Source organism: Anomalospiza imberbis, chromosome 2, assembly GCF_031753505.1.
Source record: "Anomalospiza imberbis isolate Cuckoo-Finch-1a 21T00152 chromosome 2, ASM3175350v1, whole genome shotgun sequence".
Lineage (NCBI taxonomy): Eukaryota > Metazoa > Chordata > Aves > Passeriformes > Viduidae > Anomalospiza > Anomalospiza imberbis.
Genome location: NC_089682.1, coordinates 11,468,367 through 11,491,048, shown reverse-complemented (window position 1 = coordinate 11,491,048; position 22,682 = coordinate 11,468,367). Strand labels below are relative to the sequence as shown.

Genomic DNA, 22,682 nt, shown 5'->3' with positions numbered 1-22,682 from the left:
AACTCTTTTCTTTCTCTGATATTTTGGTTTTAGAAATAATAAAGTTTTTAGAGGAAAGAGATAGTCATAGAAGGGCCTTGCTTCTTCCCCTGCATGTAGTTTTTCCTCAGCAGCATCAATCATCATGCACAGTTTCTTACAAATTTCCTCAATGTGCATTTAAAATAACTTGCTGCTGAGTAAAATTTTTGAATCAAAGGCTGGAACAGAAGTATCACTTTTGCAGACACAAAGTCAGTCTGTGTGGTGACCTCCCAAGTCACAGATATCACATATTCCTGTACAAGCATCAGTACCTGTACTAAGCTTTAAACCCTCATGACAAAACTAAACCTGGAAAAGTTCTCTAGGAAAGCCAAGCTGCATCTTACCAGAGGGAAAAAGACCTCAATGTTTAATGAGAAAAAAATCCTGCAAATGTATAAAATCCTCCCTCTTTCCTGAAAGGAGATGATGTGGAGTGTCTTTGGTATCCCTTTCATGAGATGGTCTTTCTAAAATAAATTTACACCCATAGAGTTTTCTTTATTTATATCTAATAACTGGTTTCATCTGGTCATCAGCTTATGTCTCAGAGCCTTTGTCCTGTAATGCTGAGGATGTCTGTTATGTAAAAATTACTTTTAAATGTTCTTTTCTGCTGGCAGATTCAACTAAACACAGTAGGTACTTGACATGAGTGAAAAAAATAGTGACATTCTAGTTTGGATTATCATAAACAAAACCCATCTTTCTGCAAGTAAAATTCTTTTCCCTGACATGAGAATTCATCTTTTTCACGTGCCATTTATTTATATAATATCTAGTAGCCCATCCTAAACCTTGCTTTATTTTTCCTAAATTTCATCTTCATCCTTCTTTTCTCTTGTACTTTGGTAGCATGCAGATTTAGGTTCAGCTCTGCAGAGGAAAGCAGCTGCAGCTGCAGCTGTGTTCAAAATTCAAAATAGCCTTAAAAGTCTGATGCACACGTTTTTATGTCAGTATTTCCTCTAAATGGATTATTGTCCTAAATTAAGTTATTCCTTCAACAATTGATCAACAGACAATAACAGCTTCTTCATAAAGGCTTCTTATGTTAAATAAATCACAAAATAGTAAATTGGTATTACAACACTTTGAAGTAATTCAGTTAAACTTGAGTCATTAAAAACTTTTTGATGATTCACTTTATCAGGGTTTAATTTTAAAAGTTAATAAGAAAGTCAACTCTCAAAGTTACCCTTACACTACCCACACCGTTATTTCTTTGAAACTTCTGGTCTCCAACACTGTACAAGCTCTCATGCATTGCCAGCTGTCCTATTCATCGTTTTCTATTTCTTATTCATGATGTAGAAATATCTGTGGATGAAACACCAACTTCTGAATGCTATTGAAATACAATTTTTTCTCTTAGCTGTTATTCTTTATTGCATGATGAACAGATATCTAATGCTCCAAAAGCTCTTCATGGTGTGGAAAACACAGAAGTACTTTCTTGAATTATCCAGGAACTCATCATTGAAGAGGTAGTGCAAGGAAATGAAGGAATACAAGTTGGATTCAAAATAAATACTTTAATTTTATATAATTATGCTTAGAATCTACTGTTTGTAAAAATTTTGCCTTTGTGATGGCACTTGATGGTTGAGTTTTTAATTTTCACACCGTTTATCCAAAAGCTGGGCTTCTACTGACTCTTTTTACTTTCTATGTAACCCAACCTAATGTTGCTCCCTTTCAAAAGTCTTTAAAAAGAGAATAATGAAATCTTATCATGAATCTTCATCTTTTTACTGAAGGCAATAAATATTTTAATTGTGGTCAAGGACTCAAACAACAATTCTATAGTGAAGACAGTTTTGAAATCCATGCACAACATTTGTATGGGTGCTGTACAGTGCAAATGTGTTCCAGGGATCTGTGATGATGTTCACAAAGTGCTAGTCCAATAACCTTGTACTTCTGGGGATGAAGTTAGTGTCATCTCAGCTTTTCTAATACTGTGTATATAGTCCTCAAATTTCTGTTACTCAGAATTGATAAATTACTGCATTAAGAAATGTGTTCAGTATCATACTGAATCTGTCTTGCAAAATTAAATTCTGGATGACTTCTTCCAAGGCTGCCTGAAAAGTTTCTTGGACAACATCCAGATACTGCAAAAGCATTTCCAGGATTATCAGAGAGTGAGGAATATCTCAAATGTTCAGAAAGGCAAAAACGCCAGGAATGTTTAAATGCTCCCTGTTTGTGGCACACGCACACTTCCCACACAGTGTTCTCAGTGCCACCTAAAAATAGAACAAGCTCTGCCTTTGGGTCTCAGAAGTAGGTACCAGTACAGGTTTTTTAGATGTCTAAAAAGACAGAAACATGTAAATTAGCCTTTTTTTTGAAGTAGAACCATTAATAGAGTTCCTTCCCACTGCATCAAGTTACTCCACATATTACAGAAATGTAGTGCTTTAATGACTTAAAAGTTACTGAGATGGAGAACAGCTATGCAGATTGGTGAGCAAATTCAGGGTGGTTGCCTAATTATTATTCTTTCCCTTGCAAATTAAGATGCAAATTAAAATGCAGGTGGAGTAACAGTTCATAAATGACTAGCAAATATTTCATATATCTCTCTCCCCATCACATCTCTGTATGGATTACAGTAAAAATTTATCTACTTTAGAGTATTTTTCTGCATCAGGTCACAGAGCTGTTTTGTAGTGTCCAAGACCTACGTGACTTATTAAATTTATGTGCTGCAAGCAGGTTTGGATCATCCACTCCAGAAACTCTAATGTGGAAATGCTGGTTATTTCAGCATGCATCCAGTACAAATGGCCTCATCTGCTGCTTTCTGTAGTACATACTGGTGATACAAACTAGATATTCCTTTAGGAGGAACCAGTGCTCAGAGTCCTTTGGTTACAGCTTGGAGTGCTCTTGAAGGGCAGCAGAGATGAATTAGAATTCTTTTCATTCTCATGAAATAATTGAAATAAATACTTGTTAACCTGGTGGGTGTTTGGCATAAGAGTGTGACAGTGTAAATGGTAAAATCAAAATGACTAGTTTGTACTTTTCCATGTCTGAATGCTTATTTATTTTAGTGCTGTAAGTGTTTATGTTGCTGGTGGGCCATGCATTCATGCAGATTTTGTCAATAGGATTATGTTGCAGCAATTGATTTTCTTTCAATGAGTAAATAAAAAAAATAATCTTGCTTTGCCTAGGCCTTAATCAAATATAGGTCTTATATTTTTCTGTGGGAGGCTGCATGCTCTTATCTTTCAATAGCTTATTTCTGCAAGTAGCACAGTCTTTCAAAAGTCACCTGTTCCTACTCATGTTTCCCCCATACACAATATCAACAATCACTATTTTTCCAGAGAGGTACTGTCTTCATGGTGCCAGCCTGATAATCTTGTGGTATATCAGGTACTGCTCATTCTTAAATATCTTAAAAATAGGTCTTTCTCTGCTGTGGTAGGTTAAAATAGTAGATTACTTCTCATTTTAAGGATAGACAATGCTATTTATTTGAAAGAAATAGCACCTGATTATTTCTTTCCAACGTGTATGCTTAATAAAAATTGTTAACAGGAAGCTAACATAATTTCATTACTTCAGTGGAAGTGCATCAGTTCACAAACAAGTTAGAATCTTTTTTTTATACTGCTATTTCACGACATTAAAGTGCTTATATTCTCAACAGGGTATGTATTTTGCTGTCAGGGTCAGACCTAGTGATAGTGGGGGAAAGTAAAATATAAGTAACAGTGTAGTGATTTCTGAAAGTGTTTTTCATTCAGTTGGGTTTTTTGGTTTTTTTTTTTTTTTTTTTTTTTTTTTGGTGTTTGTTTTTTTCTTTTTAGAGATACTAGAAACAAGACGAAAAATCATGAAAAGATTGAGAATATCCTGCTTGGTCTTTGAAAATGAATGCTGAACACTGTTTCTGTAATCAGGGTGAAACAAAAATAGTGTCTAAGTTTTAGCTAAAAAAAGTTTTTCATAAATTTCTTTGTGTAACTTCCTCTGAGAAGGCAACTGAGCCTCTGCTGGACCAAACTTCTGCAGAGGGTGGAAAAAAGAGGTGATAATGTGTGTCATCCTATTTAAAATAAAGGGATTGAGTAGGTGTCCTTCAATATGCTGAGAAGGATGACTGGCAAAGATATGGAGATATCAAAAGGTTCTGTGATTCTACAGCCAAAGTTGCATTTCAGAATAGACTTTCTGTGAAACACAAATCTAGTTCTTGAAAAACCTTTATTGTAAATTTTCATACAGAATTATGGCATTGGATAAAATTAGCAGAACAGCATCTTACATACTTCACAGAGACTTTGTATGCAATTCTTGTTGCATCTCCAGATCACTACTGCTATTTTATCCATCCTCATCGGTAGGTCTGAAGGCTTTTACCAAGCATTAAAAATTTCTAAAAATACATATATGAAAAACTGTACTTTCAAGCTTTCAAAATTACTCACAGAAACTACCTGCAAAGAGCAGTAATGCCATAACAGCATGTTTTCTTCACACACACTGAAACAGTCTCAGTAAGACCACTAAACTTTTGTGATTTCCTCTCCCATTCAGTCTTCTCTCAGATCAAAATGCTTCTGTGCCAGGTTCCTCAGCAGCTGATAAGAATAGCTTGATCAGGATATAACAATGAGAAGGCTGAGTAAGGAGAAATAAAACTCCCTGAGTTTACTATTTTCTAACGTGTTGTGGTAAGAAGAAAGGATATGTTTTAACCAGGTGGTTTCACTTCATTGCTTTGCTTTTGCAAGACTGATTAAATTGTATCAACTATGAATTTCCTAATAATCTGGAAGTTAATAAAATTCTTTCATATAGAAACCTCTCTTATGATTTTTAATACTAGCCTTGCCATAAGGAAAGATCACTGACCTAGTGCTTTTACCAAAGTGAAAGCAGAAGCAGAGCTTCAGCAAATCTGCATTTTGCAATTCCCTCAAAGTAGTGAAGATCAAAATCAGCTTTGTTTGGCTTCTCCTCCTGTAGCTGAGATCCTGGGAGCAACATGGAAGTTTTTATTAGACATTTTAAAGGTGAGTGAATACACAGTTTGACCAAGTAGCAGGGCAGCTGCAGGAAAAGCTGGCATCCTATGGAGGGATGTTATTGAGCAGCCCTCTGTTCAGAAAGGTAGCAAAAGAAAATTGAGGCTAGACCAAAGAATATATGGATTTCTGGAGGAATGAAGACATTAGAGAAGTCACAGTACACAAGACAGACAAACAGTCAGTTGCAAAAAATGTTTAGATTTGCTACCTACAACTTTGGTCCATTATTTGTTCTCCTATGAATTAAAGATTATATTCTAAGTGTAGCTGAGAGCTGTTGTGAGATGTTATTGCATGAAGTACATGAACTGACAAAATGAAACATTCATTTGCCCTTAATAATCACACAGTAAATGCATGGAAAGTTCATTAAATTAACCTGTTTCCTGTCAAATCTACAGTGGAAAATCTCTGAGTGAGGTGAACTAAATAAATATGTTTGCATAAGTCAAAGCAAGGATTTCTGTGATTTTCCTGTGATGTTTATTCAGTAAACAAGCCCAGTATCTTTTCTGCATTATCAGTGGCTGGGATGCATCCAGTCTGCGAAGTACACTTTTAAATCTTTCATCAGTGTGCTGTGTTCCACATTTCTTCGACAAATGAATGGTGATTTTGGACATATTTTTATGTCTACTTTTTATTCCCTTTTTGTGTGACAGCTTATTTTGATATTGATGGCTGCTGCTGATTTACTTTTTTGGATTTTCTTTATTTAGTCCATGAGGTCATTGGATCCCAAGTTTGTGTGAGAAATGAAAATCCTCAGACAGACACAGTGGTAATGGATTTGAACTAAAGGAATTGAATTATAGGTTGCCTAATTGGGTGGGAGTAAAAAAGAATGTGAACAGAATTACAGTGGTCAGGAAACTGGAATAACTGCTGATCTGGAGGCCTCCTCACTCTCCTTAGGTGTTTCCCTCTTTAGGTGAGGGTTATCCAGAAAAGCTGTGAAAGTCTAGAGTGCAGTCAGTACCTAAGTGGGAGAGAAAAAAACAACTTAATATTTTATTTCTTAATGTCTAATTTGAATTTCTTTCTTTTTTCCATTGAAAACATTCATATTTTGAACCTTGTGATTAAAACCAGAGAACGTAAGTGACAAAGAATTATCTCCTTTCTTTTATCAAAAAATTATGGGAAATGAAGATATATATATTTGAATGATCCAAGCTAACAATAGCATTATTTACTATATAGATAGTATCCTCTCCTTTCTATCTGTAATAAAAATCAAACAACTGAGCCCCAAACAACAGTGGGCTCTGGTCCATGTCAACTCTTCATTTTCTTAATATAATTTGAATGTACTATCAGTCTAAGAAATATGAAAATCAAACCAAGAAACTTCATTTTTACAATCATGTCTATTTCCTTTTAACGAAATATCAAATGGCTTTGTGCAGGGTATAACAAAACTTGGAAGGTATCCTATTTACATTAGTGTATATATATTATCCCATTTCAGAAGTTTGTGTTACATTTTCACTCAGAAAACAGGCGTGAAAAAATTCTACTACTTGTAAAAATTAATGTAAAAACAATATCAATTCCCTTTATTTGTTAATGACACAGTTAATTATGATTTTGGGAAAAAGCCCCAGAGTTTTGACCAGAACAGATTTTTTGTAGTAGAATGAAATAGGACAGAAAACTCCTGAACTCTTCAAGTGATCTGCTGCATAGCTCACAAGTAAATGGCATTACTCACAAGCACTACAAATAAATTGTGTCCACTTTCTGGCACCTGCTTCTGCACTTCCACATAGGATTTCTTGTAACTTCAGAGAGAATAAGAGGAGAGCAGTCTGCCAAAGGAACACTAGATATAAGAAGTTCATGTTCAAGCCTGACAGAGCTCAAGAAGTGTTTGGACAACACTCTCAGGTACATGGTGTGACTCCTGGTGTGTCCCTTGCAGACCCAGGAGTTGAACTTGATGATTCTTGTGGGTCCCTTCCAGCACAGGATTTTCTATGATTCTATCTCTATAATTAGGGGAGATACAAATAGCAGAAAATACAAAAGGTAGAGCCAAAAGGAATGAACAAAAAAATAGTTGAAGCCTGTTTCTGTTTTCAGTTAACTTGTCAAAAATCCTAAGCAAAACTGTCAAAAGATGCTGGAGATATTTGATTAAAAACCATAAAGGTACTGAAATGGAAAATGATACCATTCCTTTTTTATGTATGCAACTTATTGTTCTTTCCCAGTCACGGAAAAGAATGGGGAAAAGACAAGAAAATCATGGGGAAAGAATTTCCTGTGATTAAAGCAAACTATCTAGTGAGATCTGAAATTCCCTGAGTGATTTAACTGTGGAGTGCAAGCTGGATCGAACTCTTTTCATAGTTGTGGGATTTTTTGGAACTTTCCAAAGATATTTCATACCTGTGCCAAGAAAAGGATGAGAGATGTTATTAAAAGCATCTTTCTGTGTTTATATCACAAATATAGTTTTGAAGGCCTTCATTAGCTATTTTGCTAATATAGTGTTTTAATGAATTATGGCTGAAAGTACTATTTATAAAGAATTTCTGCATTCAAAGCAAAGATGACATAACAGAAAAAGATCCAATTTATTCTCAAAGGGTTGTAAGAGCTCAGAACTCCATTTTGTAAAGATCTGAAAATCATTTTGTAGCTTCCTATTACATTACTGCTCATCACCTGTGTCAGTGTTGCTCTGTGATGCCCTTCCTTTAATCAGGGCAAACCTTTGATACTTAGGCTGAGCAGTACAACGGGGATGAGCTCACACCTTATGAGGTGAAATTCATCTCACACCAAAGGCAGACTTAACCAAAGTAATTTAGGCTCCCTTCAGAGGGTCAATGCGGGGACAGAGGTGCCCTTTGCTATCATTCATCTCATCCTAGTCTGCTGTGCTGGGGTAAGAATCATGAACTCAGTCTGGAAAGTTTCCTGATGGGCTACTGTAAGTCATTCATGGGCCTGAGCCCTGAAGCAGTTCTTCAAACTGGTCTGCAGCTGGCAGGATGGGTAAATTCCCCCAGAAGAACTGTCAAACAACTGGTCTAATGCTCTGTTCACCACCTGTCCCTTCAGTATTATAGTGAAGTGGACAGAGGTGGCTTAATGCACTATTTCTGGCACATGAAGTTATTTCCTTTTGTCTTCTACCCTATTCTGTGTCCAAAATGCCTTCATTTCTGTCATATGGCAGATGCAGACAAACATTTGAGAGGGGGTCTGCCCAATAAACATGTACTGTCTCATCACATATTGAAATTCTATCTCTTGACTCACCTGTTCTCCTTTGCCTTTGTCCAGTTACAAAAAGGAAAACAATATTTTGCGTCTCCACTTTATGGCCAACGTATTTAATCTTTGCCTGTGGTCATTCCTTTTTCCTAATATATTAGCAGGACCATTCTGTAAATGCCAGAGGACAAGTTTTGATATTTATCGACTTCCCTTTTAAAGATGAGGTTCACACAAGAAGAAGAGCTGACATATTAGAAAAGCTAACTAGAGAAAAAACTCTTCACTCTATAACACATCAGTACAGTGAGAGATGTAAAGCTTGATGAAGATGCTGCAATCAGTAGAAAATATTTTACATTGTGCAGCAGATCAAGCCACGTGATCATGTTGCCCTCAGGTCTCAAAATCCATGTCTTTAGTCTGCTTATTCTTCCCTATTGGAATTGTATTTCTCTAGAAGTGATTTAGATACCAGATTAATTGAGGTTTAGGATAATGAAGGAGTTTTAGTTGTTATGGAAATAGGAGTAGTCCATATTAGATAAAAGTGATTGTAGCAGCTTGAAGGAATTTACTGTCAGAAGGCAAGAGAAGTGAAAAACAGCCAGCCAGCAGGAATATGAGAGAGCAGATACTTAATTGTGCTACAGACCTTTCTGTGTCAATCGCACAATCATGGCTGCACAAGCCTAGAGGAAATTAATGCTATGAGTCTTGGACTATTATTTTGGTTTTGTAATTGCTATTTATAATTTCTATAATTATTATAGTCCTGATCTTTATGAAAGGAAGGTAGACTTTTTAAAACATGGAAATATTATGAAGAGTTTTAGCTTCATATATTTTGTTTAAGTTTCTGAAGATCCAGAAGGCAACTGGTAAGAAAAGCAATTAATCTAATCTCTGAATTGAGCTCAGATTCCCTGGGAAAAAGGTCAGAAATATCTGATAATCTTTGCTAAGACTTTAGTGTGTGTTTAATTTCTTTCTGCCAAGAGATAACAGCCTCAAGAAGCATATTTGTGTGTCTTTAAGTCAGTAATTGCCTAATAATTGTCTAAACACTGATACTGAGGTGCACAGGGGTGCCAAGGACTGGTCTCATTGTCCATTTTCAAAGGGAACACATCCCTACACTTCTGCAAAGACAGGGCAATCATCTGCTCATGGGCTAGCACCCTATCTGGTGAGGTTCTAAGCAATTTCCAGCCTCAGCTTCAGAATGAGGGCACCTAGAAACTATCCTTACTCAAGCCTTTTATGGCCTTGCCCATGTGTCTCTGAAGTATGTTCTCCCTAACTGTCTTTCCTCCCTTTATTTCATCCCAATAAACTTGTAGAAAATAAGTTTCTACTGTGCACTGAACCAATAAAAATAAAAGACTTATCCAGCCTCTTATCATTTTTTCATAGTTGGGATCTCAGAGCAGCACAGAATTACGAAGATGTCTGGAAGATGGACTTCAGCTTCTACCATCTTTTCTAACCAAAGAACTGAAATACTGAGGAAGAGTATAAACCATTTAAGGTTAAAATATGTACTGTAAATCAGTCACCAACAGATGACCCCAAACTGGATCTACAGCTGAATTAATTTTGGTTTCACGTGACGTCAGTGGCCCATAGAGTGAGTTACAGCCTTGCATTCAGTCTGGGACTATCTATTATCTAACATGTCTTGCTTGATTTTCAGTTTCAGGCAGGCAAATTGACCATGTATACTTGCTTGTGTCAGTAGCTAATTTTGGGTAGCTAGTCTAATTGAAGATGTTATGCTCCTTTAGCTTGTCAAATAAAAATTCACATTTTCTGATTAATGTGATTCACTTATATCAGATTTGACTTGACAGGACTGACAATGTGCAATATAGAACACAAGGATGACAGGGTTCTCCATCTCCTCCCCTGTCACATTTCATTATGAATTTTCTAGTCAAGGCTGTGGCTTCAGTTTCTTACCTGAGATATGATAAGATTTGAGAAGTGCTGCAGCCACATATGGCCGACACAATCTGTTCCCACAGCTGGGGATGTGCTTTCAGATGGGTGACAAGCTAAACTGCTTTCTTACTTTTGTAACAATTATACATAACTGGCTTTGTGATATTTGGGTATGACTGAAAATTTACTGAGAAAAACATGAAGAAAAAGACAAAATCCTTGAAATAAAGCTTAAAAAATTTTAAATTATACAAAATAGCAAAAATATTTTGGAGGGGGAAAGTATACAAGGAAAGTTATTGCTAACTAACACATCAGCTGGTGGAAGGGAGAATGTGTTACATGGAACAGTATCTAGAACTTGAAAAACATGACAAGAAATAAAAGCATGGCCACAAATAAAAGAATACCAGTAGTTCAGGCACAGAGAAAAAAGAGGGAAAAGCAGTAGATAATAGAAAATTAGTCCACAGCTGTGTCCATGGAGAAGGAATACACATAAGCCCATCTGCAGCAAGGGGCCTGTGAGTCAGAGATGTAGAGGGTGGTCTGTCAGTGCAGAGCCTCTCACACTCAGGGACACAGGAAGCAGAGGGCAGAATCTCACCAAGGCTACAGATGATATAAAATATATGGGATTAAGTGGAAAATGGTGTATCCTGTTGCTTCTCTAGGTTAAATGCCTTGCGCACATAGAGTGCATCTTGAATACTCAGTTTCCTGTGCCACAACAGTGTCCTTTCTAACAGAGTTGGTAATCTCACTGCCTTCCTGATAATTATGGCAAGGGCAGGACTTCATCTGCTGGAATAGATCAATCTGCAGAGCCAATCCTCTTCTGGCCCATTGGTGCTACCAAACCCTCACTAGAGCTGCGCACATACAGCTGTCACTGACATAGCGCCACTCGGTTTGGATGCACTCATGAAACACATCTGGTTCAATCTCCTGCTCAAATTAGGTTCAACACTGAGTTTGGGGTTTTAGGGGCTTTGCACAACTGGGTCTTTGAAGGAAGAACTGTCTCCAAGGTTAGAGATCCACAGCCTCTGAAATGTCCAGGTAAAAGGCCTCATCGCCCTTGTGTTGTAAGAATTCACTTCAAGCCCATCCCTACTCCCAGCAAAACTGGATGTGCTTTCCCATGCTTACTCAAACCTCCTCATACTACAGCACAATAAAAGATTGAGAACAGAGAAATCAGGAATTAAATGGAGCTCAGTCAAGGTGAAGGCTGTATTCAAAAGTAGCGGCATTGCTACAGCTACGATGGATAAGAGCAGGGCATAGTGCTAAAGAAAAACCTTTTACTAAAGCCATCTGGGATGTCAGGGAAAATTAATACATATTGGTATTTCCTGACAACCAGTATATAATGAATGTAAAATATGTCCTTCAAAAATCAGATACTTGTTTGATATTCTTTGTTCTTTATGCATATTCTTGTACTTCCATCTTTGCAATTGTGCAGTTGTAATGTTGTTGTAGCTTAATGATCTAAGGAAATTTTCTGCAGGTATATTACATTAATATTTCTATGTTTGAAACACAGGAGAGAATCCTGGTGTTTTGTGGCCAGGGAAAATACAAATAATAACTGAAAAAAAATTTTAAGAACACTTAAAACAGATAAATTCTTGAAAGTGAGGGACACCTATACCACATTCTCCATTTAATGTGGAGATTGCAGAAGATGTAAGAACAAGCTGATGGGGATCTATTTTTTGAAAATAAATGAAAGATTTTTTGTCTTATCTTTTTTTCCAAATAGTAAAACTTACCACCCATTCTCCCCATCCTTAATTATTAAAGAGAAGCTAAAGAAAAGATGAAAAATATGTAAACATGTTTAAAAATAATTATTTGATATTGTATGAATGTCATTTTTCAATGAAAATATGTTCATATTCCACACAGATATTTCAGTTAGCATATTAGTGCTAATATTTGTGAATGGTAATAAAGATCTACAGGTGACTTAAACGAAATTGGCAGCAAACTTGAGCTGTGCTTCTATTTCTTCATAAATACAGCAAAATATTGCTGCTGTTTTTTGTAATATATATGACAGTACACATAGAACTATAAATATGAACACAAGAATAATGCAAGTTGTGTGGAAAAACTCAGAGCTGTGTTTTGATGGGTCAAGTATAAGTGGAATCCACTGTTCAGGAATCCAAGGAGGATGACCAGGGTAGGTTTGACATTGTGTTCCACTCTTGCCAAACAAAAGATGCTCCTCTTTTATAAATCCTTGTTAAAAGGACTTTTTCCAAAGAACTCTGATTCAGCCTTATCTTAAGAGCACTTCTCCTGTTACCTGCTCTCAGCTCATCTAATCAGGGTCCTTGTAACTTGAGTGACAAGGCCAGTCCAATTTTTTTCCTCCATAAAAATATAGCACCAGTAGAATTATCCCAATGTCATCATTGATGTTACCCTTTCATCAATTTCTGGTTCTTGGATTTGTTTTGGTTTGGTTTTTTTTTTTTTTTTTTTTTTTTGATCATTAAATAAAGTCTGGTGTCTCAGTATATATTGTAACTTTTGCATAGATTGTACTTATTTCAGAATTCCTGAGACAACCATGTGTGCAATGATCATATTCCTTCCCCAGGTATGGTAGTTGATATAGGTTTGGAGGTGAAGATAATGGAACCAGAAAGTTTATGGTAATAATAGATCTCTTTCTCTTCATTACATGAAGCATTCTAATTCATGTAATATTCCTTCTCCAGTGGAGGACTGCAGCAGATTGCCCATTTTTGAGCTCAGTATTAATTATGCTTACTAGTGATTCTGTAGTTGAAGGTCCCAAGATAAACTCCTATTTTATTTTTAGGGGTTCATAATTCATCTTTAAAAGCCCACTTTGGACTGAAATATGTCACCACCATCTAACACCAACTTATCTGACCCAGCAGTAATATATGATAGATATGGAAGGAAGAGGCTGCACTTTGAATAATTCAAGGTGATTATCTCATGTGCAAAATCATTCTTTTCATGTGCATGTCATCAGAATGGCCATATAACTTTGCACCCAGCATTGACAGGCTGTATCTCATCACAGCACTCTGTCAATAAACACAGGCTGGGTCCTCTAACCTACTTTTTCTTCCTAATACAATTTGCATAACAAGAAGTGAATTAGGCATTTTTTAAAAGTCAACAGAAAATGTGGAAAAAGCTACATTTGTCAGCCTTTGGACATTCCCAGTGCTAGGATACATGGTAGAAAGATTTTTATTAGGAACCTTAAATTGTATGTCACCAAAAGAAAAATCATCTCCTTCAATTCTCATATAGTGTTTTTTTGTGAATTATGCAGTTATTTGATTTCAGAGCAGAGTTACAGGACAGAGTTAGAGGACAGGTGTATGCATCACAAGGCCTGGCACTAATGAATCTTGATCTCAACAAAATCATCAGACTTAGTATTCTTTTTCCAGTCTATAGACTCAGCTCAAAATTGAGTTTCAACTTCTTTCTGCCAAAGAATACAAGTAAATTATAAATCAATGGAGCCTGTAGCTGTCAGTCATCAGAATAATGATTAAACTGCCCTTTGTAAAAAGGAAATTAAGCTGCTACTTAATCAATCTCCATCCCAAGGGATTATGAAATAATGCCCTCTGCTTTTTTTCCCCATCCCAGTAGTGATGGGGAGCAGACTAAGAGCTCACTGAGAGCTAGGAGCCATTAACTCAAAATAAGTCTGCCAGACTATAAAATATAACAGACTCTCCTCATTTTGTTTGTATACTCCTTTATGCTTCTCTGCTAGCCTTCCCAAAAATTTATACTGTGCACCAGGAAAAGCCTCCAAAAATGCAAGGATGGAAATATGGATGTAGTTATAACTGTGGAAATAACCACTCTACAGAGAAGTAGAGATATTTTCTCCTCTAGAAACTATTGCAACATAGTTTTGGTTCTTCATTTACTAGCTTTAACTTCCCTGAAAATGAGGTAATGTTTTAGAATAATTTAAATTCAGAACAAAAGTAGTTGCAACACTGCTGCTGTACTCATCTCTCACTCATCTTTTCCTATTATAATCTTAATTTCCATCATTTTTTTATATTAGTGGACAGAAATGCATAAGTGAAAAATGGCAGTTTATATATTTGCTGACCATTTGACATTGATCCCCCATTTTAAAGTGCACCATGTACTTTACTCATTCCAGAACACAGCTGTTTGCACCTCCCCTTAATCTGTACATACTGCATACCCTTCCTGGGTAATTTGTTTTTCAGACATTATTTGCTCTGATGAACTAGACCATCAATAATTCTGGATTTTTCATTTGGGTATAGACTTACCAGATAGCTCCATAACTGAGACATGGCACAGGACACTTCAGTTCCAAAGCTCTCTGCACCACAACCATTGGGACTAGAGCATCAACATTTTAAATGTATTCCTGTAGTATCAGCCTTCAAATAGCTGTATTATGAGGAGGACTTCCCAAAGAAAAAATAATGGTAGAAATTTTGCTAACTATTAAGAAACACAAGGCAGTAAATTTCTCAGCCGGGCACTGTATTTTTAAAATATGTGGACAAAAACTATCTTAAAAGAAGATTCTTCAGGATTCTGCAGTCTATTGCAGTCATATGCAATGCTTATTATTTCATGGCTTCTACTTGAGCCAGTAGGATCCTCATAAAATCTTGTTTAGAATTTAACTTGAAATGGTTCACAAGTATTGAGGAACATTTAAAGAAAAGAATTTTAGCATGTGTGGAACTGAGGATGGAATCTTCTTCTTTATGGTGAGATAATTACGTATTGTCAGTAAAATGTGTTTGATTTTTCATAAATGCTTTAATTTAATAAATAATTCCTAACTGTTGTTCAGAATTTAAGTTTAAAACCATACAGATTAGTACACTCTAACAGCATATTTCTGAAATTATTCCATTGTCTCTTTTTAAAGTCCAGATTTAAATATCTTGCTTATTCCCTGTTGTTATTGGATGATGTATAGCATACAGTTTCAAAAGCTGACAACAAGATGTACTAAATAATTTGAAACGGTACATTTTTCTCATCAATAAAAATAGTAGATATTCCCCATTAATAAAAATAGTAGAAATAATTACGATCATATTCAAAATGATCTGTGTAAATTATAGTCAAAACATATTTTAAAATATTTTAAATTATTCCAAGATCCAGGGTAAACTTAAGAATCATAAATTAATTAACATTTTAGGCTTCCCTTCACCCCCTACATCTGAAAACTGTGCCCCATTTACTCATTCTCAAAAGGGTTAATTTAAATTTCTGGAAAAAAAAATTATCCAAAACAACAGGATTGAAAAATTCTGTTTAAGAGAGTACCATCTCTCTTAGAGACAGCACTGCAAACTCGTGTGTATTTTGAAATCGATTTGTGCATTTCAGAGATGGACTACATACATGAAAAGTCACTGCTAAAATACAGCTAGATGTAAAATGAACAGGTGTGTTGTGACTTTTGTAAGAAACAGCTGATAGTGTCACTACTGCTTTAATACATCTCTGATGCTTTCCCTTTTCTGTTAGATGAATACTATGTGAAAAAACAGCTATAGCAAGGAAACCCACCACTGCTGCCATAAGACAGCTCTTGTTTCCTCAGCAATTCTGTACCCAGAATGAAGAATCACTGCTTGGGTGCAGTGGATATTCTGGCTTAATGAAGATGATAAGGGGAAAGCAAGAAGTTTCCTTTAGCAGTGCACATGTTCTGGCTGTCTGTGTCTCTTACATGTTTTGCTTTTAGGGAAATTGTCCTCGTCTAATGTTGTTCAATGTCATTTTATCAAAGCTCTGATTTGAGGAACTTGTTGAGAAAATTAGAAGTGATGAAGTAGCCCAAGGAGGTAATGCCAGACTGCACAGGAGATTCTGATGTGAATCTAGCTTCCTAATTATTATTATGTTTACAAGGACACCCTTAAAAGAAAAATGAATGCCTTGTTGCACACCTGCTGTAAAAGGTGCTGCAATTCTGGAGCTCGCTTAAATCATTATTCCTGCAGCAAACTACAGGATGAAACTCAGGCCATTTAATTTCCAAATACCAGTAATTAAAATGAGTCACATCATCAGAGTTTGGCAGGGCTACAGCTTTCTTTTATCTTTTCATTTTCACATAAATTTCAGCGAAGGTCAGATTTGTTGGGGGAGGAAAAGAACCTGCCTGCTTTTGTGCTCAGAGGAGGTTAAAATATGACTTGTTCACCGTGTCCCTCATAAGTTCAGGACTTAATGGTCCTTGACGGGGATAACCTAGAAGTTAATTTTACTTTGTGTCCCAAAAGCAGTCATTGTCACTGTAATCCTTCTTGCAGGCTGAAGGGTATCTTCACCACCTGATCAGACTTTCAATAGCAATTGATGAGCAGTATCATCAGCCAAGAAGCACTCTCATGATGTTTTCTGGCAAAAGACAAAAAGAAAAAGAAAGAATTGTGCTAATACGCCTTTTCATAAATGTAATCCTTTTCAATGCTCCTTACTTTAAATGTGAGATTTTACTACTTGTAAAAATCAAAGTCAAATACTGCAAAATGGGAAACTTCTTCCTGTTTGTTTCCCTCGTATTGTTCGAGGCCTGCCCGGGAGAAGGATGAGTGCATAATACACCCTCCTTCCAGATTTTCTATCCAGAGAAAAGGAATACTTGAAGCCAAAGACCAGCACTATCAGGAAGACCTCTTCTTGAACCTCCTGACAGCAAAGTGTCCCATTGTACAAAGAAACCTCAAATTAAATTGATTTCCTGACTGATAATCTCTAACTAAGCCAGTTTGGATAAAACATCTTTGAAACACATGCACATGTGATTTCTTCTTTGCTTAAACTTCTCCAAATGCAGGAATGCTATACATGGTAGGCAGAGCTTTGGCAGAAGAGCTGCCCTCCAGCCCTGTTTAAAGTCACTCTTCTAAGACCCAAGCAATAAATCTTCCCAAGTCAACAGCTGAAAAAGTATTTTAATATAGGCATAACAGAATGCTTTTCTTCTTCACAGACTTCTGTACTAAAACTGAAAAATCTAATGTTTAATTCAGAATTCTATGCTATAAAGGATTTCCTCAACTGGTCTCAACTAAAAAAGCATTGGCTTTAGGACAGCTCTGACATTGCAGCAGCAGGGCATTTGTCTCTACAAAACTGCACTAAATGATGTCGAATTATGGAAACAGATAAGTTTGCTGTATGATGGATTTTGTACGTTATTCTATTAAATTCTGTGAAGATTAGATAGAATCACTTAAATTGTTTGAGTTATAGAAAAGAACCCCCACATTCAAATTTCTCTAGTTGTGAAAGTATTTCTTCAATAGCAACTAAGATCCTAATCTTATTTTCCAGATAAAATGCCTTTGATTTTTTTTTACCCCAGTGAAGATGTTAACATGATAATTATATTTATTCCTATGAATGCTACTTTCTGTTGGGAAGATTTACAGGGTACTTTGATGGGTTTAGTTATTTTAATGGTTCTTCAAGGGCATGTGGCTCTAGAAGCATCTCTGTAAGCAAAGTAAGATATTTACTGGAATTGACAAAATAAAAAATCACAATGAAAATTGTTTCAATTCTATTGCTAGAGAAGTCAATCTGACTTTTTTTTCTAAAAAAGCCAGTCTTGCCTAGTTAAACAGGCTGGTAAGACTGACTTCAGATTTCAGCAGAGCCCCCGAAAACAGCAGATCATCTGTACAAATTGATGATGTGGCTGACAGCTCTACCCTACCCATGTTTAGGGTACCAGAACAATCCTAAACGTCCTTTGGCATTTGAGGAGGGGCCCACCTAGCAAATTTTGCACTATAGGAATTGAATGAACAGGAGAATTATGTGTTTTTAAAAGATGTTTAACGTTAAATAAAAATCAATTATAAATATATCTACAATTGGGTGGAATAGTTTTAAATACACTGCATGCTAGAAGTTTTTATCACAGCTGATGTCATTAGAATTAAAGCTGTATTGTTTTGTACAACTAATAGTAAACATTCCGAACACGGTTCAGATTGTTTTCTGTTATGGCAGAAAGTTTAGGTTCATGTAACGTTGTCTCCTAACTATGATAAAACCTTCTGGCCTTGAAAGGTAAGAAAATAGTTTTCTTGATCCCTGTTACCCTTAGTAACTGATAACATCACTTTATGAGTATTAGTGACTGGAAAGGTGAAAGCAGTTTGTGTGTTCAAGGGGAAATAGGCAAATTTTTTTCCAATTATATGAAAATGGAATCTTCTTGACTCTGATCAGCTGGTATGGTGGGGATCAGCCTCTCTCAATAAGCATCAAGTTACTTATCAACCAGGATATGCAGTTAGAACTGGTTTTAAGTATGAAGAAGGGTAAGCAAACAAAACCATTTCTTTTTATAAAAAGCAAATAATACTTGAATATTCATCTGTGAGGAAAATTCGCTTCCCTAATACCGCTTACATGAGTGAGGATTATTCAATTTCACAGGCCCTGTCCTTGAATTATTTTTCACTGGAGTCATCTCTAGTAGGAGATTAACACAAAGAAGCATTTAGCAGTACTAGGAATGATCAAGCATATTCCCTAAGCTGAAATTTCATAGTAGTGATAATAACAGACTGAAGGTGAAAAAAAAAAAAAAAAAAAGCAAAATATTCCCTAAGGGTGCGTATAAGTAACGCAGAGACCATTATCATCTTCTTTGACCTCCCCTACTATTTCCAGTTTGGCTGCAGTTGAACAATATAAATTTCCAATTCAAACACTATTTGCCCTTCTGAACAGACAAAATAGAATTAATATCATTATTACAGGATTAACAGAGTAGAATATATTGTGAAAATTAAATGTGACCTGGTTTGATCTAAAATAAATATATGCTTACGAGGTAGTGCTCATTTCTGTGGTTTAACACCTCCCAGCACACAGCAAACACACCCTGATCTCCCAGCTCAGTGCTCCTGCTCACTGACACAGCCCCCCTGCAGCCGGGGGTGTTTTGTGACTGGAGCAGGTTCGTGTTTCCAGCGCTCACACGGAGCAGGAACAGCCAGGGTGGCTGCAGGGCTGTGAGCTCCTCCCAGCTCCATCACTGCTGTGCCAGGCTGCAGAGCCCCCCAGTGCCCCCAGAGCTGCTCCGGGCTCCCTTGCTGCTCCCCACAGCAACAAGTGGGGCTCCTACGGGTGGGTCCTCCTGTAAGATGGAAGGAACCCACGAGGAACAGGATGGTTGGTGGCTTTAGCCCCTTACTGCACAAAATTTCAAAAGCTGTTTAAAGTGAAGAAGAGGGAAAATGCAAGTGTTTTTCCAGTACATGCTGGAAGCTCCTCAATTTCTCCTCTTTTCTCCTTTAGTCCCCTGATTAAAACAGGTGCTTCCGTGGTCTCCAGGTCGCTGTCTGCCAGTGGGCATCACAGCTCCTCTGAAGAGACTTTGCCCAGGAGCACCCTCAGGCCCTGTCAGGTGTGAATTCTCTGCTGTCTGCTAAGGTGAGGTCACATTGCTCTCTTCTCTTAACACTTCTTCAGAAGTTATTTATAGGAAACTAATTGTCTTTGAGAAGTCTGTCCCCTGACAAATTTAAATAAAATTGGTCAATGAACTGAACACCATTATAAATTAACATATGAGGGTATAGAGGCATCTACAAAGAAGGTGAGTTCACATGCAAGCCTTAGGAAACCAAGCTACAAAACATAAATTAAAAAGTGAGACTGTGGAATAATGAACAGAAATGAAGGCAACACGGTTTTCCTTTTTAAAAAAAGACTTATAAGATTGATTTAAAAATAAAAAAATAAAATGTAGGGGCCAGTTATACAACAGAATGAGGAAAACAGAGGGAGCCAACTAGGCCTTCTTGTTTTGAAGGACAAGAGGGTCCTTTATGAAAACACAAGGTAATAAACCCAAAATAGAATGTACTTCAAGTAAATTACTTAGATTTTTAAAAGGCTCCAACATAAAAAGGACAGCATTTGCCATTGCCATAGTTGAGATGACAATTACAGTAATTATTCATCTTAATAATTTGGAGAATAAAATAAGCACCATGATCCAAAAAGTCAGTCTTTTCACCAGGATATATTATGAGCTCATATTGGTTGTGCTACAGAACAAAGCACTGGAGCTTCACCTGAAGCTCGCTGTGGGCTGAGGCAGCACGCTGGGGAGGATGGGGAGAGCTGTGCCCTGCCTTGCTTTGCAGCTCCTCTCCCTCAGCGGCCACCCTCAGACACAGCAGTACTCAACAGTAAATTTTAGGGAACAACATCTCCTTTCTTATTTCCTTTCTTTGTAACAGTAGGCGCATCCTGCTACTCTATCATCAGCTGCATTGCTTGGTAAAGAATTCAAAGGGTTTGAAATAAACAGCACTTCTCCTTTGCGAGAGAACAGCTACGTTTGATGGCTGAAACCATAAATATTGATTTTTCTTGGAACTATAACTTCTTCATTTTATTATGGATCATTTTGGGGATTTATTATGGATAACACATACTCCTGAAGACAGCAGAGAAATACCATTCAAACCTCCTCTAGGAGAGGTACATTTTGGAAAAGACATCACAGTATTTTGACTGGTCTCTACAGTGTTCTCATATTTACACTAGGATTGGTATTATCTTATTTCATGCTTCATTTTGACCTTGTTCACCTAGATACCATGAAAACAAGCTTATTATTTTTCCCCCTGACAAATATGCTGAGGCCATTACTGAATCAATGACAAGTACTAACAGCACTCCTTCAAATGAAATCGTCTCTAAAACAAATTGTGATTCTTCAGTATATTTTGGCATTTGCTTTATGCTTCTGCACTGAACTCTTAGTTTTATGCAATCTGCTGTTTGTTAGTCTCCTGTGATCTTCCCAACTTTGCTGTTTAATGCTTGAAGGAACAAATAAACTGACCTTTGTATTCCAATTTTTAAATTCATCCTACCTAGGGTGTACCTAGACACAAGACTAAATATATTTTAAATTACTTGTGGTGTTACAGAAAAACTTGCTTGAGAAATCTGAAATTGTATTAAGCATCTCAACAATCTCGATAATTATTTTTACATAGCAATAAAGCCCTCTTTCATATTTTATATGAAAAGGGGGAAAAAGAGGTTATTTTTCCAAAGGTTTGAAAACTTATAATTGTGTTTTTATGTAATTTTTGCTCGCAATTTCTTTACAAGAACTTAAAACTGTAAAACTGAGGATTCCTGAAATAATGCCCTCAATGCTTTTAAAAGAGTTAATTTTCTCCTTAGAAAAAAATATAAATTCACCTGCTGGTTTACCTTTATTATCCATCTAATCCCTATCCATTTGAAATATCTCAAAATATTTATGTATTAAATCTCACAACATTCTGTGAGCTACAGAGTGCTATTATTTCCATTTTGCAAGAGCCTCAGGTCATAGAAGTGTGTTTCAAAGCAAGCAACTGAAAGAGCCTCCAAACCACAAGCTAGCTCAGTGCCTTAAATATTTGTACCTCTATGAATTTTTGTCCTCTCTTAAGATTAATAAAAATTGTGAAGCAGAGCAAACAAAAAAAATCAGTGCATTAACACTGTTATCTATTCAGCTTTGGTATTTCTATTAATTCTTTTCTGGTCAGTCTTGTAAGAAGCAGGAGATAGTGAAAACTGAAAATCTTAGCATAAATGGTAGGGTGGACTAATAGTGCATTAACCTTTTGTATTTTGCTCACAGTTTAAATAAATGCAAATGTTATTCTGAAGGAACATCAAGGGAAAGGGAAAGGGAAAGGGAAAGGGAAAGGGAAAGGGAAAGGGAAAGGGAAAGGGAAAGGGAAAGGAAAGGAAAGGAAAGGAAAGGAAAGGAAAGGAAAGGAAAGGAAAGGAAAGGAAAGGAAAGGAAAGGAAAGGAAAGGAAAGGAAAGGAAAGGAAAGGAAATCTAACTTCAATGTCATTTCTCTTCCAGTACTAAGACACTCAGATGCTGCCATTGGCCCACCATAATATGTGTAACTATTGACATGAAGAACACCAACAGTCTGTATGTGCTTCTGTTCAGCTTCTTTCAGGATGGAATTGTAAGACTAGGATTTTTTTGCAGCTCACAAAATCAGCACTGGAGTTCAGTTTAATAACAGGCAAGAAACTAAAGAAGCTTGTGGTGTATATAGTAAAGTAATATTTTACTGTTTAAAACTTCTACTCACGGAAAGTGGAAGATAAATGCAAGCAACCAAATTTAATCTGGATTTCAAGTTATCATTTGATGGATTTCAGTGTGGGATCAAGGTCCTCAGACACTATAAGGCAGCTTTTCTCACCCCAGCTCCGATATTTCCAACATCAGTAGTGTGCATAGTTCCAGATTAAGGATTTTTTTTCCATAAAACTTTATTTATTTTATTATTTGGACAATTTGAATTGTTTTCACTATTAGGTACAGCTTT

At 36.4% G+C, this 22,682-nt stretch overlaps 1 long non-coding RNA gene across 1 annotated transcript; it reads right to left on the bottom strand.

The window, feature by feature from the left end:
* Nucleotides 1-16,360: 16,360 nt before the first annotated feature.
* LOC137465695 (uncharacterized) lies at nt 16,361-22,430 on the bottom strand. Its single transcript, XR_010994799.1, has 2 exons — nt 22,235-22,430; nt 16,361-16,688 (listed from the first exon to the last, which is right to left on the bottom strand). It is a non-coding gene; the product is annotated as an uncharacterized lncRNA (long non-coding RNA).
* Between the last annotated feature and the right edge of the window lie 252 nt (nt 22,431-22,682).